Source organism: Pleurodeles waltl, chromosome 3_1 (assembly GCF_031143425.1).
Source record: "Pleurodeles waltl isolate 20211129_DDA chromosome 3_1, aPleWal1.hap1.20221129, whole genome shotgun sequence".
NCBI classification, from domain to species: Eukaryota; Metazoa; Chordata; class Amphibia; order Caudata; family Salamandridae; genus Pleurodeles; species Pleurodeles waltl.
The window spans coordinates 1,713,978,892-1,713,995,248 of record NC_090440.1 but is presented as its reverse complement, the minus strand read 5'-3'; the positions used below and the strand labels follow the sequence as shown (position 1 = coordinate 1,713,995,248).

Below are 16,357 nucleotides of genomic sequence, written 5' to 3'. Positions count from 1 at the left end.
GCCATGCCCTAAATACAGGAGGATCCATTCAACCTATGTGAAATATTGTAAGTTTGTGTATAATGGAAATCCCATAAAGGAGAACAGTTTATACAGCAGCTTACTTAAAGACGGTATTAAAAGAAAACATTACAAGGATCCTTATTTATTAATTACAATAACTTTTACTACTTTGCTCATGTGTCCTTTATTACTTTATTGTAGCAGTTCGCATGCATTTGATGTCAATGCTTAATTATTAGCAACCACATTGAATCTGGGATAGGGTACAAGTGACTTTTCATTTTTATTTACCTGAAATGAAGTCACAAAACTTAGATAAATATGGCACATCTTGAAATGTTAAGCACCGTGTTGGAACAGTGTGGTGATGAGCATGTCTTAAGCATGACAGTCCAACTAAGGCACAGTTAGGAATGATAGTTACATGGCCACAGGGAAGTATGCAGCAATAGTGAAAGCAAAGAGAACAACTAAAGGAGGCTTAAGAACGAGCTCTAGGATTCTTGATCTGTATATAACATTAATGCCTGCATCCTCAGCTCACTGATTAAGGCACAGACTCCCCATTTGCTTTTAAATACCAGATTCTGTAGGTTACAGGTTGTAATGTTTTATATAGGATCAACTAACTTCTTCAAGTTAGTTAACTAACTAACAAACTAACTTCAATTATGGTTTTGCTTTCAACATCGCAACTTTCTATTTTCAGAGGTGTGCTATAATAACTAAACAGGAAGCACTATATAAACATAAAAGTTCACAATCGTACTGTGGAGATTGTTCCAACCTGGTAAAACTAAGCATCAAATTGCAGTTACTCAAAGGGAGGTTGCAATCTGTCCTCAGCATGAGGGAGGTGTTAAATCAAACTAAATAAACAACGTAGGCAGTTTAAGCATAAGGCACTGCAGTAAATATAGAGGCTAACCAGGGTACAAAAGAGTGACGTTAAATTAAAGAAATATTTACAAAAAATCGTGAACTCAATATTGAGATCTACCTGGTACTACAATACAAACCTAACAATATTTTGACATGCATTCAAATTACCAAGTCGTACTCCTCGTGCAACAGAGACGCTGGAAGCAGGGAGTTGTGACCCAGACCAATAGGCCAGACAAAATAGAGAGCCTAGCACCCGTGCAAGTTTCAGGATCAATAAAGCACAGCCATGGATGACCCAAGAAGCACACAAAAGCCACCTTATCCTTTTTTAATTCACTAGTAGGAGGGAGTGAAAACTCACAGGAGAGCAAGCTCCAAGAAACTGGGAAAGGAGCCTCCGATCCATCTTAGGCCCAGCAAGTGTGGTGGAAGTGGATTACAAACATTAAGACTTCAAGAAGATAAATCTAGTTGCATACTCGCCTAAGCACAATGAAAAAGCATGTTAATCCAGTTTAAGAACCAAGAAAGGGGCGCGCAGGGAACTCAGTAAACTTGTAATACATCACAGTTCTAGTAGTTGAACAGAAAGTGTTAGGGTGCCACCTAGTGTTTGTCACTATATACGCCATTATTTTATATATTATTCCATCCAGTTTGTACTTTCTTTGATGCTCTCTCCACTAGGCCATATCTTCCTGGGTCCTTATTTTGAGGCTACAGAAGAATTTGTTTTTTTCATAAGCGCTCATCCAAATGCAGGCATTTCGTCACTACCTTTAAATAAGGGACTAATATTCTGCAACAATTCCAGCTAGAAGCATGAGCAGATTTCATAGTTTTAAAGAGGTACGTGTTTGTCCTTCAAAGTGTATGAAAAAAGGTAAGACAAAAAGGGTGACAAAGAGGACTCCAAGGTAAAAAGACAGCCGTAACTCCTGTTCATATTATTCTGCCTGGCTTACGAAGGCGTTGTAAAGCAAAAAAGCTGCGCACAAGTTAATGAATTTGAGACATCTTGGTTGCATGTGAAAACTGCATTAACAAGTAGAGAAAAAAAGGACCTGCAAAACATACAATTAACATTGCCTAAATTTGAGACAATGCTCAGGAATCCCAACTCAAAAAATGTGGAAACAAGAAAACAAAGAGTAAAGAAAACCAATATTACATATAATCTAAGTATGTTTTATCCAATTCAACAAGGGATGGTCCTAATGCCGAGCCCTGAAAATCTAGCTCTCCAGCTTCTGATAACGCTGTGAACGAGATGGATTTGGATTTCTCACATCAGTTGTCTCCACAGCTAGTAGAAAATAAAGGATCTTAAGGAAGTGGACAGGCTGTCTCCTTCCTGACTAAAACTCAGTGTCATTTCAAAGCATCCAACAGTGTGTTTAAAGCTGGAACAGAAAAACAGCAATGCGTAGATCCCCCATAGGTGAATTCTACGTGGCACAAGTCCAGCAGGGGAGGGGAAAAAAGTGAACCAAAGTCTCTCTGCTAGGGGGATGTTTCCAAACTATGCATCTGATCGTTTTCAAGAGCTGTGAAGGAAAGAAAATAAGTTATTTGCCGCCCTGCTCTCATACTTATTTTAAACATTCAAAGCATTTGAATTGTATACAAAAATAAATAAGGTGACATAAAATATATTTAATAACTCCCTAGTATTGACAATTTGTCTTTCAAATTATTTTTTCCCTATGCATGGGAAAATAATGACTACTAACTATCAAATATGTAGCTGTATACATCTGAAACCACCTGTCAACACAGTGATACTGGTAACATTAGTTGAAGTTAATTTAGCCTTTGAATATAAAGTTACTTACATGAAAATCCTAGTATATTCCCCCATCAAGGAATACTTTTAGCATTTATAAAAAACAAAATGTCAATAAATGCTATAAATGTTAATTCTAAATATACCAAGGCCCCATAGCATATCCGAGGCTAGGCATACAAATTACATTTTCTGATGCTTTTTCTTTAAAACATAATGCCCAAATGAAAAAGAATATGTAAAACAACTTTGGGCATTACTTTAACCGTGCTGTCCTAAACTGCTTTAAAAACATGTAAGAAATGAAAGAAAATTAAGCCAGCTAGGCAGCGGTCCTGAAAAGCTAAAACCAGGTCAGTGCTCATTTAAGAAGCTAGTAGCTTGCTTATCCATCACGCCTTGTGCTGGCATGGCAGTTGCTTCAGAACTCCAGTTTTTTAAATAGGATCCTAGAATTATTGAATTCCCTACCATATTATAAAAGTCGATCGTTATAGTTTCGCACAATGTCTTCTGCAGTCTTGAGTGTTTCCTGAGAGACTTTCAGTGCACTGTTTCAGTTCATCCACAATTATGTCATCAGAAATTGGCAACCATGCTCTCTGTAAAATGTCCTTGTTGTGGAAGGAACAATCTGCAAACAAACTTCATTATTTGTGTGTGCTCCGTTTGCAAAATCCCCACACTATAGACAAACTGTCCTTTTGTGCTATATTATGTACAGAAGGACCTGCAAGGATCGTAAAGGTACCTGTCTGAGAAGGGGACAAGGATTGAAAAGATATCTGTTTGAGACGGAGACTGGAGGACAACTACTTGAAAGATCTCCAGATCCAGTCTGACACCTAAGAATACACTACAGGAGAGGAATCTGCACTGTAATACCATTAGGTATTGTAACTGGTGGAAGTCACATTCAATATCTATTGACAACTCACAAAACAATATTACTTCGTAAAGAGTAGTTTAATCAATTATTTCACAAAAAGGGAGAACAAGCATGCATAATCATTGATACAAATGCAGAAATGTATAGAATTATATTTCATTACTTATATCAAAGACTACAACAAATGTCTTCCTTACTCTTGTCTTCAACATTCGATCAACTACAAGGTAACTCTCACAGGTAAATTCAGTAGACCACACCTGTATTTCTTCCATAGAAGAACAGCCCAAGACTGATACTGAAGTAGTTCATGACAGCAAACACGTGTTCCGCTGTGCAAATGTCACCACTTCTTCAGGGCTGTATAAGAGAATCACAGAAATGTACACATCAAATACTTTAAAACTGAAGGTGAATATACACAAAATATTGTACAATATCTTTTCGTGCATACAAGATTTAAGATTATACATTAGATACACACACAACCATTAACAGAACTCACCCATCAGTGTTTACAATATTTTTTTTACCTATGTAATTGATTTTAGTGGTGTTGAGGAAACCTCAATTAAAATTATACTAGCTATTCTGACCAAGGGATGGAGGAACTGAAAGATGTGTATTTTTTAATTTGTGACAACCTATGGTTCATATTGTGAAAGAAGTGATATTAAGTAGAGTACATACTGCATCTTTATAGACTCTAGTTTAAGGAAATGCTCCTTTTTGGTAATCAAGCACATCAATTTATATTACACTTGATTGCAGTGGATTGTTTTCACTGGGACAGTGGGATGTTTGGTATATATATGATTAATAAAGATGTACACCAATATTAAAACACCAGGCTTGTGACACCATTCAGAGTAAGGAAAGAAAACGAAGGCAAAAATAATATCTTGACTTGTGAACTTTAGCACACAATCTGCTCTTAGTATTTAGTCCAGCATGACTGACTTCATTGTTTTTTAAACAAAATGATTGGTGATTGTCTTAGTCTGGACTAAAATTTGAATTGTAATGATAGAATAACCGTTTATATTGGATTTCTTTATGAAAGGAGAAATGGATGATGCTATTAAATAAAATGCATATTAACCGAATGGAGTAGGGTAAAAGACATCAGAGGAAACTAAAGTTAAAAGAAATAATCAAGAAAAAGCATTTTGAAGCACTTAATTTTAAATTTAATGAAAACTTTGTGATTGTTAGTATTGCTATTTTTAACATCATAACAGTAGAGATAAACTGCATATGTTTTTGGTGATTTCAGCTACATTATTCTTTCAATGGTAATGGATAAAGAGTAATAGGGACTATAAATTGTTACTGTTTGTCTTTTGTGACAATCAGTAGTACTGCCACTCTGGTACTGCTGTAAAGGCAAATTTCCCTAAGTTGATGAGATCGAGTCTTTTGCCATCAAATCAAGTAATACTTAGTATTAGGTTGTGCCTGTGGATAAAGAAAGCATAAAAATAACACTGCAGGTTATTGTGCTATGTTTAAATGATACTAGGCACTGGAGATAGAAGATTTTTATCTTTTGTGACAGCTAGTAGCTGAGGGGCTTTGTTACTGCCACAGAGCTGGATATCATTGGATGACGTGATACCGTCCTGGGACAACAAATAAAGCGATGTTTAGTCTTTTGCAATATTTAAATTTTTTATTTTGAGAGGTAATTTTTAATGGTAAGTAGCGCAAATCTTTACTTACTGCTGTTCTGTATTTTTGCATTCTTATAGAATATTTGCCTAATTAAATTTTTCTTTCAATTTTCACTAGCAATTTTAGTCATTTACATTGCTGTGGTTGCATCATGGGCAATGCACTGATATTTCCTTAAAAACTTCATTCTCAGAATAATCAAACATGAAATACGTGATACTGGTTGTAAATCTAAACTCTTCCCATGTTTCGGTAAGCTTGACCACTTTGTTAAGACACACGATAAAGGTAAGGGGAGAATATATTTAAAATATTATATTTAAGTTGTGTACATAATATTTCTTACTTCTATCTATATATTTGTAAGTTATTGAGATGTCTGAGCAATTTGTGACCTGTTAAAAAGCTATTTACAGGAGCTCCTTAAAAATTAGGGACTATGAAAACTTAGTATGTGAATCAGGTATTGTCCAACCATGATGAAAGATAAGATATTGTTTTCATTATGAATTGTATCAAAAAACATAGGTAAGAGATATAAACTCTGAAGGATGAGTTTCGTTAATGATGGTATGCATGTCTAATGTGTAATCTTGAATTGTGTATGTATGAAAAGGTTGTGCAGTTTTTCTGTATATACACCTTCTACTGTAAAGTATCCTTTGAAGACCTTTCTGTGACTCTGCTTTACAGTCCAGAAGAAGCGGTGAAATTTGCACAGCAAAACAAGTGCTGGCTGTCTTGAGCTACTTCAAAATCTGCCTTGGGCTGCACTTCTGTGAAAAATATACAGAAAAAGACTGCTGATTACCTGTGAAAATTAACTTGTGGTTGGTCAAATATTAAAGGCAGAATAGGGACAAATATTTTTTGATATAAACAATGAAATTGAATACTATATAGTTAAGCATTTGCATGGATGAATATTTATGTATATTGCTTAATAAATTGTGTAAACTGCTTTTTACAAAAAATATTTTGTGAGTTGTGAATGGGTACTGTAGATGACTCCACACAAATTATAATACCCAATTGTAATGCAGTGTGAATATTGCATTATATGTGGGATATCTGACCAAGTGGGTTTGTAGTCTTTGCAGAGTATTTACGCTTGGTAGTACCACTTACCTTCCCATAAAATGCTAATATTTAGAATTGTTACATGCATTCCTGATTGACTGTGGTGAACGGGTCTGTCAAAGCTAGTGGGTGCCAAGGCTACTAAGTCAGAAAAGATCATAGGGTAGGACTTCCAGAGTACAGTAGGCAGTGGCACAATTGAAGAACTTAACCTTCTTTAGGAAGGTGCCTAGCAACTTCCTGTAGTGCACAGAACTTATCAATTGTCATAGTACTTCGATCACTGCTCTTTTTTCCGACACATCGCTTCCCCAATTTCTTCTTTTTTTCCTGACTTCCTGCCTTCTTTGACTGAAGTACAGATGACTCCTTGTTTTATTTATTCTTGTTTCACATTACTTCTTGGTTCTCAGCATAGCTATGAGCCTAGATTTTGTCAACTGTTGCACTGGTTTCTAATTATACTTGCTTAGGTTCTACTGAATTTACTGATGTTTATTAATGTCACTAAATATATCCGTGTTCTATTTATATGTACTGTACACTTAACTTTCCCAAGAAATCCAGAGTGTGAGAACTAAGTTAAAAATGCTGTTTTAATCAAAAACAGCAACACCTGACGATACCTACAAGCTGTCTCTTCTCCCTCTCCCATTCCCTCCAGAATTTAGTTCTTACTTTATTTTACTTTGTAGTAGTAGAAGCATGCTCCGGGGAGTGGAGATGAACAAACTGACATCCCACTATGCTGTACAACCCCTTCAAATCCTGCCAATTTGCCATGCCTAATCAAACGGCATGAGTTCAGATCCTAATCCACAGCAGGTTATGGTGCAGGCCATTACAGATTATCTGGAACACTTAATTACTGCCAGAAGTGAACAAATTAATAACTGCCTGTATTACTTACATTAATGATTCGTGAGAGAATCCACCCTTTTGTCTTTAACGCACAGTTGTTGCAATGCATCTTTTGGTATGGCACCACCAGAAATATTCACTGGAAATCCTCAGTTTATTAATCCTTCCGAACGCAACACAATTTACGTTCTCTGTCCCAACCCATGCATATTTCAATTGACAGCATTAAAAGTAAATTTATTTTATCCACTCTGACCAAGGGTGCACTAGTCTGGGCAATGACCTTCTTGACCAATGTGAAGGTCAAAGACAGACTGCTCAATCAGCTCACACTCTTCCTGTCTTTACTGCAAGGGTCAAATGGTATTACCACTTACATCAGTCATTTCAGGTAATTAAAATCAGAAGCAGGCTTGGATTGATGAGGCCTCATCCGCTGTATTTTATCACTGATAAGATAAGTTAACCAAGCAACCACTACTAATTAATAACTGATTTACTGTTGCAAATACACCAGCAAAAGAACAGATGTTCAGAAAGATGAATAGCCCTGTGTTAGTGGAACCAGAGTGCTCCTGTGGAAATCTACTCCAGCTACACTTTCAGAGGAACCAGGCCAATTGGGAATGTATGTGAATCTCTTTCCCAAAAAGAGCCATTTTGTAGAAGGTAAAATGATATGTCCATTCATTGTGGAGAGTAGGGCATTTTCTACCTGTGCCTTAATGGCAGACCATGCTTTAGTGATTCAAGCATCCAAGGGTTTGGTCAAATTTTTTATAAACGGTACAATGGTTACACTAGGAGAACCTGTTGAGTGTTGGACTTTACTAGACTCCTGAGTTGTTGGCTGTTTTAAGAATATCAAGGCTGTAAAGTCACGTAACATTCCTACCCAAGGAAAAGCAAGCCAATGCCTATCAAAGGGATTCATAGCACATCCCTAATATCTGGGAAAGATTGCAAAGCTATCAAGAATTTGATAATGGCCTTGGAATCAAGCCATTGTGAAATTATTAGTTTTCATTTAATCAATACTACAAATGTCCATAGCGTACTAGGAACTTCATGGTTGTGTCAGCACAAACCATTGGTAGATTGGAAGCCTATGAATGAACAATTTAATTATGAGTAATATAAAGAACACTGCTTTCCAAACGATTCCTGCTCCTGAATTCACCCATTGGTTTAATACTCCATACTGAATCCACAGGAGAAAGTAACATTCTTCAAGTCCCTGAAGTCTATTCTGATGTTCAGGACAGGTTTTGTGAAAAAGATGAATATTCTTTAAAACCGCAGAGGGAGCATGGCTGTTCTATAGAGTTAATCCCATACTCAAAAATATTAAATAATAAAATATATTCATTGGCGAAAAAAAAAGGAAGAACATCTAAAGAAATATACTGATGAAATGTTTGCCAAGAGCTTTATAAAACACACTTCTTAAGCAGAAGCATCAATACTTTTTGTCCTTCAAGCTGATGATCTGAGACCATATGTGAACTACCAAGTACTGAATGCCAGCACTGTAAAGAATTGGTCCACATTACCTTTAATTTCTGTGCTACCGATAAATTATTCAATAAATTAGACTTGCGGTTAGCATATACTTTAGCCCACATCAAAGAGGGTGAAGAGTGGAAAACCGCTTTTAGCATTAAATATGAACATTTCGAATATTTAGGCATGCCATTTTACCTATGCAATGCTCCTGTGTCTTTCCAATATTTAGTCCAAAATATCTTATGAAACATCCTGGCTACCTTTTCTATCCTTTATTTGGACAACAGTTTGATATTTTTTTAAGACCTGGAAACAGATATGTTCACGACTTTTTTTTTTAACCATCAAAATGTTATACTGCTTTAATGCAACAAGGGTAACAAGCAGTATAGAGCATATACATACAACAGAAGATACATGACAAAAGAGCAAAAATATCATCAAGTCATCCTCCTCCACATGGCCAACAAATCAATGGTGGGGTGGGGCAACAGTCCACTAGCCTCTAGAAATTCAGATAGTGTGGTGAAAATCAAGGACCAATGTGTGTAATAACTGGGCAAAACATAGCATATGATAGAAATCATGGTCATTTCTACACCTAGGACATGTTGGATGGGGAGTGTGCCCATTCTTCACAGCTGCTGTGGGGCAAAATAGAAAACATGCATATGTTTTTAGCTGACCAAGACATACACAGGAGGTAATAACTAGCGCCGTCTTAGCATGTCTCCAATCACTATCATCTTGATGGCCGAACCAATCCCCCCACCCCAATTTAGCCCAAAGGGCTTCAAAGGAATCTGGTGAATTGATAAGTGATCAATACACTCCTGAGATGTCACCTCAACCTAGCTGAGTGGAAGGAACCTGGGCCTTGGGAGAGCTACTTTCCTGCAGTTCCTGCAACTGCGGGTGGTACACCTTCAACAAGTGACGCAGCAGCAGATAGCTGTAATTCCTCCTGGAGGACATGAAAGGTCTTCAATTGTGAACCCTCCCAGACATCGCCAAGGTGGGAAATACTTATGAGGTCCCATCGCTCAAACCTGTTTAGGTTAGTAACTTGGGGGATCCACCTGCCCTGCCACAAAAGTGTTACCTGTGTAAACCTACGGTCCCACTTAATCCAGCTGAGGGCACCCCTCCAGCACAAGAAAGCAGCCCTTGTGATCTCAGGCAAAGAGTCACTGATGGGACAGGCATAAGGACGTGCAGTATATTTTGTTGGCCCAGAAAGGCAGCTACTTAGTGTAATGCTTGATAATTGGAGTTGCCAAACAGCGAGTTTTTAATGGTTTGGAGTTGCGAGGCCCATTAGTGCAAATAAACATCAGTTGTTCCCATCCCGCTGTCATAAGGAAACTGAACATAGTTACGGAAGGCTATTCTCTGAGTCTTGTTCGCCCATAAGACGGAATGTACTGCCCCAAAAACAGTGGCAACCAAGGTTTGAGGAACAAAGAGGGTAACTTCTACAGGATGTACAGCACTCTTGGTAGAGCAATCATTTTGAAGAGTATGAAATGGCCCAAGGAGGGTGGACCACCTGGTTAGGTTCTGGCAAGTTCTGTGCAACAATGGTGTTAGGTTAAGGCCCAGGTTAGCTCGAGTTCTAAGTCGTCGACCCCAGGTTGAGGGAAGCTCAGTCTGCAGACCAGGAGAAAGTCCTGCCAGCCCACAACCTTACTTGATGCCTTGTAAGGGGACCAGGAGCAATTTGGACCAGTTGACTACTATCCTGATGCTTCACCATAAAGTTAGAGCAGTTGGAGGAGCCGGGATTGGTAATGTGGGGCTGGCAGAGTAATAACAATGCGTAATCTGTGTACAATGTATTACAGTGCTTTGGGCAATTCTGCCATTGAAGCATAGCCAGACAACCAACGCAAAGAGCAGAGGCACAAGAGGGCATCCCTTTTTAATGCCTCTGTGGACTGAGAAGGGGGTGCCAGGACGCTGCGGTGTCTAACGTGCTCGAGGGTGAGCATAAAGCACTTTGAAAAATGACAGAAAGTGGGGTCTGAATCCTGTATGGGAGAGAACCTGAAACAAGAATCCCCAGTCCAGAGAGTCAAACGCCTTCTCAAAGTCCAGGAGCATGAGTGCCATAGGATCGTTAAAGCGCTGGTGATGCTCCAGAGCGATGTGCATTCTGCAAATGCAGTGTCAGTGCTGCAAAGAGGCTTGAAGCACCATTGATTTGGGTGGCTAAGGGAGGACAACATCAGCTTTGGCCTGGTTTATGAACCAGAACTGTGGCAAGATCGAGCTTGGGAGGGCAGTAACCAATGTCCACAACCTCTAAGTAGAAGTTTAAAAGGGGTTGAGAAAGTAGTGATAAGTGTAGGAGGCTGCCTCAGTTTATGGTATACATCTATGGTGTGGCACCATATAATGAGTCCAGCCAACCCTGGGTGAAAGTGAACCGGTGTCCAGATAGCAAAAGCTCTCTAGGTATAACTGAGGCAAGCAGCTGGAGCTTATCCAGGAGGAATGTAAAGCACATGCAATACCACAGCAGTCAGACAGTAACTCACTCACAAGAAAGAACCACACAAGTGTGCAAAAATAATTAATTCTTTATTACAGCACTAGCTACTAGACTAGCATTGGTATATCTCCCTCTGAAGATATCTACACAGATTATATACACAAAATGACAAGCAGAAGTAACATAAAATATACAGGGCCCTATTGGGGGCACAAACCATATACTAAGTAAGTAGAATGCAAATTAGTGAACCCAACCAAGTTAAGTGTGGTAGTAAGCTCAGGGCTGAGGCTAGATGAAAACACCATAGGTAAGTATGTTAAGTGTCCCTAGAGATCAGGTGCAGAGTGGTTATCTACCCAGTCGTTCAATAGACTAACACTGGCAAGTAGTGGTTGGAGTTTGTGTGTTTAAGGACCCTTCCCAGTGGACCATGAGGAAACCAACAGACAAGAGGTAGATTGGAGTGTGCCCCCACCCAAAGATTTCCAGAAGACAGGAGTACCTACACCAGGGGACCTGGATGCAGAGGGGAGAAGGTACTCTTACTGAAGTCAATGGAAGCCTTGGATTGTTCAATTGCTGTTGCGACCTGTGGAACCCAGGGACGGATTCCAGATGCGGATGACCTAAAAAGGATGGGGACAGAGTCTAGCACCCTTGGAGGTGCCAAGGGGGTGCAGGCTGCAACGCCCACACTCCTAGAGGTGAAGTTCCTGCAAGTCGTGGCGGAAGAAGCCCAGCTGTGGGGTCCCGGAGCTGCAAATTATCTCAGGAGTCACATACGAGCTGTCCCAAGATGGTTGGGAGATTGCAGGAGAGTCAGTGACCAGCGAGGCCACCAACAAGCACTGGCAAATGCAAGCAGGAGCTGAAGATGTATTTGCTAAGTTTTGGGGACCAGGAAGGTCCAGAGGACGCTACCCTTGAGGGGGGAGTCAGGGATGGCCCTCAGCAAGCGGGAAGGCCAGACGAAGCCATTGGAGCCCCAAGAGTAACCCACAGGGAGTCACAAGGAGGCTTCAACAGCACAACAAAATAGAAGCCCCATGTCACAGGACGGGGGCTGATCTTCAAGTTGCAGAGTTCTGGAGACTGGGGCTTTTTGGCACCTGAAGATTCCTGGAGGAAGAGTCAAAAAGCCTTGGCAAGATCAACAGTCGCTGTGCACAGAGGTTCCAGTCCAGTGGCAGGAGCAGGGGGCCACAGGCTCCTAAGTTGGCCAGAAGACAAGCACGACCCAGAGGAGGCCACAGACCCACCATTTGTGATGCAGAACCCTTCGATGTCTGTGGCAAAGCAGACCCCCACCAGCCGGTCGATGTTGTCTTGAGGTGTCTGCGGATGCAGGGGAATGACTCCTTCACTTCAAGGGAGATTCCTTCATGCTTCCTGGTGCGAACAAAGTCCTTGTGACCCTGGAGGATCCACAGCTTTGGTTGCTGCAGAATTCTTGCAGGACCCAAACAAACAATGTTGCAATGGGATTCTTCCCATCAGAAGCAGACTTGTTTCGGTTCCAAAGCAGACCAGCAGCAGTTCCAGAGGCCAGGAGAAGATGTCGTCTTGCAGAGATCCTTGTAGAGTCTTGCTCAACGAATCTGAGAACCCACACTCGAGGAGCCCTTAAATAACCCAAAAAAGGGGGCTGGTCACTCTCTGACATGACCCACCTATCAGAGGGGGTCAGAGCCATCACCTACTTGGCCTGACCAGTCAGATGCTCCCAGGGGCCTCTGCACATGGTATTTTGAAGATGGCAGAATCAAGTAGCCACCTGGCAGAACTCTATGCACCTCCCTAGGGCAGGAGCTGGACAGTGGGAGATGGTCCTTCCACTGTCCTTTGTGCAGTTTCGCGCCAGAGCAGGAACTGGGGGGTTCCTAAGTGGTGCAAAGCATATTATGCAAGGAGGGCCCCAAATGTCCCCTTCAAAGCAGTCTGGTCACCCTCAGAGGCCACCCCAGCCCTTAGACACACAAAGCGCAGGGAGAGGTGGTCACATCTCTCCCTTGCAGGAAATCCTTTGTTCTGTTTTCCTCTGCCTGAGCCAGGCTCACCAGCAGGAGGGCAGAACACTGTCTGTGGTTGGCAGCAGCTTGGGCTGGTAGCCAGACCCCGTCAAGCTGCACAGGGATCCTCTAAAGAACCCCAGAGTACAAAAGATCATGCAACAAGCACTGGAATCGGTGATGTTGCATGATTCCAACTTGTTTGATACCAAACATGCCTAGGTTTGGAGAAGCCATTATGTAGTTGGACCACTCGTGTTGACCAGTGTCCACTACATAATTTAAGATGGCTTTCCCGCACTTACAAAGCCCAGGGAATGGAGTCTGGGGTTTGTAGGGATACCCTGCTCATGCAAGGGTACCCTCACACTTAGGGACATGCATCCTGTCCTTTGGCTGAAGGGCCTATCAGAGGGCTGATTTATAGTGTCTAAGTGCAGTGACCAAGATATAAAGCAAGCCTTCTATCTTAAGCGAAAGGTGCATGCACCATTTCACACACGCTGCAACAGCAGGCCTGTAGACACATTTTGCAAGGGCTCCCTTGGGTAGCACAATACATGGGGGTCCCCTGGTGTACCAATGGCCTGGGAACCTAGGTACCATATACTAGGGACTTACATGGGTGCACCAGTGTGCTAATTGTGGGTGTGAAGAATTTACCAGCAACCACATTTAGAAGAGAGAGCACAGATAAATGGGTCTTGGCCAGGAGGACCCCACTGAACTACAGGCTAAAACACTGACATCAGTCAAAAAGTGGGGGTAACCATGCTAAAAAGATAGTACTTTCCTACAATAAGAATTTTTTGTAGTATTAGATCTGGAAACCATCTGGCCCAGGGGACTTGCCTGGCTCTAAGCTGCCAATGGTATAGGCCAATTACTCCAGTCAGGCCTTAATGAAGGATTACCCTGTCTGCTGCTGCTAGTATTGCCAAGGGAAAGTCAGCAATCAGAGAGTGAGTGTCCGCATATGTAGAGGCGTTTGCCCCATTCACAGAGTATGTCTGAGACTTTTTACAATAAGTATATTCCTTGTATGCCAAACCAGGTAAATGCATTGAAGTTCTATCTGTGGCTTTTTGTAGGTAGGCTTCACACTATCAGATAAATGGATAAGTGTGGCTCTGCACGTTTGTGCAGTGATGTGAATGAGATGCAGCTTTGCTAGTTTTTATAGTCCTTTGATCAAAACTGTCTTTTACCATAGTGACAGCCTTAATCCAAGTTACCATTGCCTTTCCATTCAGGTACAGCACAGCGGAAGGCTTATGATCAACAATTAAAGACTGTGTGTACAAGAGTATTCATTTGTTAAACCCAATCAGAGTCTACCCTCCATCATTGAAAACAGATGCATATTTTTTTTGTCTAGTGGTCATACTTTCACAAAGGGGTCCTGTTACAGAAGCAGTGCATCCAGTAGCCTTTTACTCGTGTATCTTGTCATTAACAGAGAAGAATTACACAAAACATGATAAAGAAGACACACTCGCTATCAAAGTGTCTTTCTCATGCTGGTGATATTTACTTAAGGGCTCCAGCATTTACTGACAATATGGACTAATCACAAAAACCTGGTATTTTGAAAATCAGTGAAATGTACAAATTCTCAGCATGCCAGACGGATGGTATTCTCCACATTCCAATATCAAATTAAATACAGATCAGGAAGAAGCTAAGGGAAAGCAGATGCTTTGTCCAGACAGTTTGAACCAGAAAAAATATAGAATCCCCTCATACCCTTGCTATACATATTTTGACCGTATCAGACATTGAAACGTTTTTAACTGTACTGAAATTGGATTTGAATTCATGAGATCAGAACCAAGAAGTGGGGCTCAAAGTAAGTTTGAGGGGGGGGGGGGAGCACGATCAGTAATAAGCATGATTTCTGGATACTTGCATCTGTGCTGGAAAACAGTGAAGGAATTGAGTTACACAAATTCCTGTTAAGATCCCGGAAAACTGCTTTGTGGTGGCATTTTTTCTGACCGGTTTTGCTGTTTTGTAAAAATTTGAGCATTTTGCCACTATTGCTCAGACCCCATTATATGTGCTCTGACACTTAAAACACAGTACAATTGGCTAATCCCCAATTGCCATATTTAACTTTCCAGTAAGACTACAGTATATTTTGCAGGAAAAAAACACTGCCAGGGATCATTCAAGAACACCTGAGCAGTGCAAAACATACTGTACGATCCACTGAGCTGATAAGCAAAAATACTGCTTCTTGTCTTTGTGTAGCTTCACTGTTGTGGCTTTTAAACCTGCAGGTAAACCTGCCCAAATAACCCCTTTTGAAAGCAAAGAATCCTACTTTTAAATACTAAGCAAGGCATGCCTAGGTAGGCCAAGTAGCCTACAATGTAGGGTGCCTGGCACTTAAAAGTGGATCATTTAAAAATTTCAGGTTGGCAGGTTCCTGCAGTGACTAGCCCGCAAAAGCTATTTTCACTCTGAAGCGCTGCGGCTGATCCCCTGAGAAAAACTAAAACATGATTAAAATAACATTTCTGCTAACTTTGGTATGGGATAAGATACAGAATTGACTCAACTACTGTTTTAACAGTCTATTAAAAGTAAACTCAATACTGAGTTGGAGTTTGATAAATACCTGGAAAAGTACTTTTAAAAAGTTAGATTTGGAGTGCATTAGCCAGCCAGCAGCTGCCCCCTGATTACACTTTCCTCTTAATGAGGTATGAAAACTGCTCCTAGAACGGAAACAATGTTTTAGTCCTTTTGGCAGTAAGACCCGGGGGTGGGGTATGCGACTCTTTTCAGCACAGGAGTGTTCATGAACTTCATTAATTTAAAAGAAACCAGGGTGAGGCCTGACTATTCATAGTTAAGTGTAAAGTGAGAACTGGGAAAAAGAGGCCTTTTGATCCGAGGCGTACTATAACTAGCTAGGTGAGAATGAGGAGGAAGCTGCTCATTTCCGTAGACGCACCCATGACTAGGACACCAGTCACTTCTACGGACAGAACGTTCTGCTATGTTGGATGTCACTCAAAATAGTATAGAGTTTGCAGTAAAGCAAGCAGAATGAGGTGCTAGAGTGGTAGAATTTACCCCCTGGAACTTTTTCTCAAAGGTTAGGGAGTGGGCAGGTTGTACCCTCCACACATTGGCCAGGCTAGTGAATTATACAAAAG

At 40.7% G+C, this 16,357-nt stretch overlaps 1 protein-coding gene across 3 annotated transcripts in view; it reads right to left on the bottom strand.

Moving 5' to 3' along the window:
- Positions 1–209: 209 nt before the first annotated feature.
- LOC138285541 (proteoglycan 4-like) overlaps positions 210–16,357 on the bottom strand; it is a 788,550-nt gene continuing 772,402 nt past the window's right edge. For all 3 annotated transcript variants that reach the window (XR_011201610.1, XM_069225611.1, XM_069225612.1), the window contains one exon: positions 210–2,435. The gene's annotated coding sequence lies outside the window, so the exon portion shown is untranslated. The remainder of the gene's footprint in view (positions 2,436–16,357) is intronic.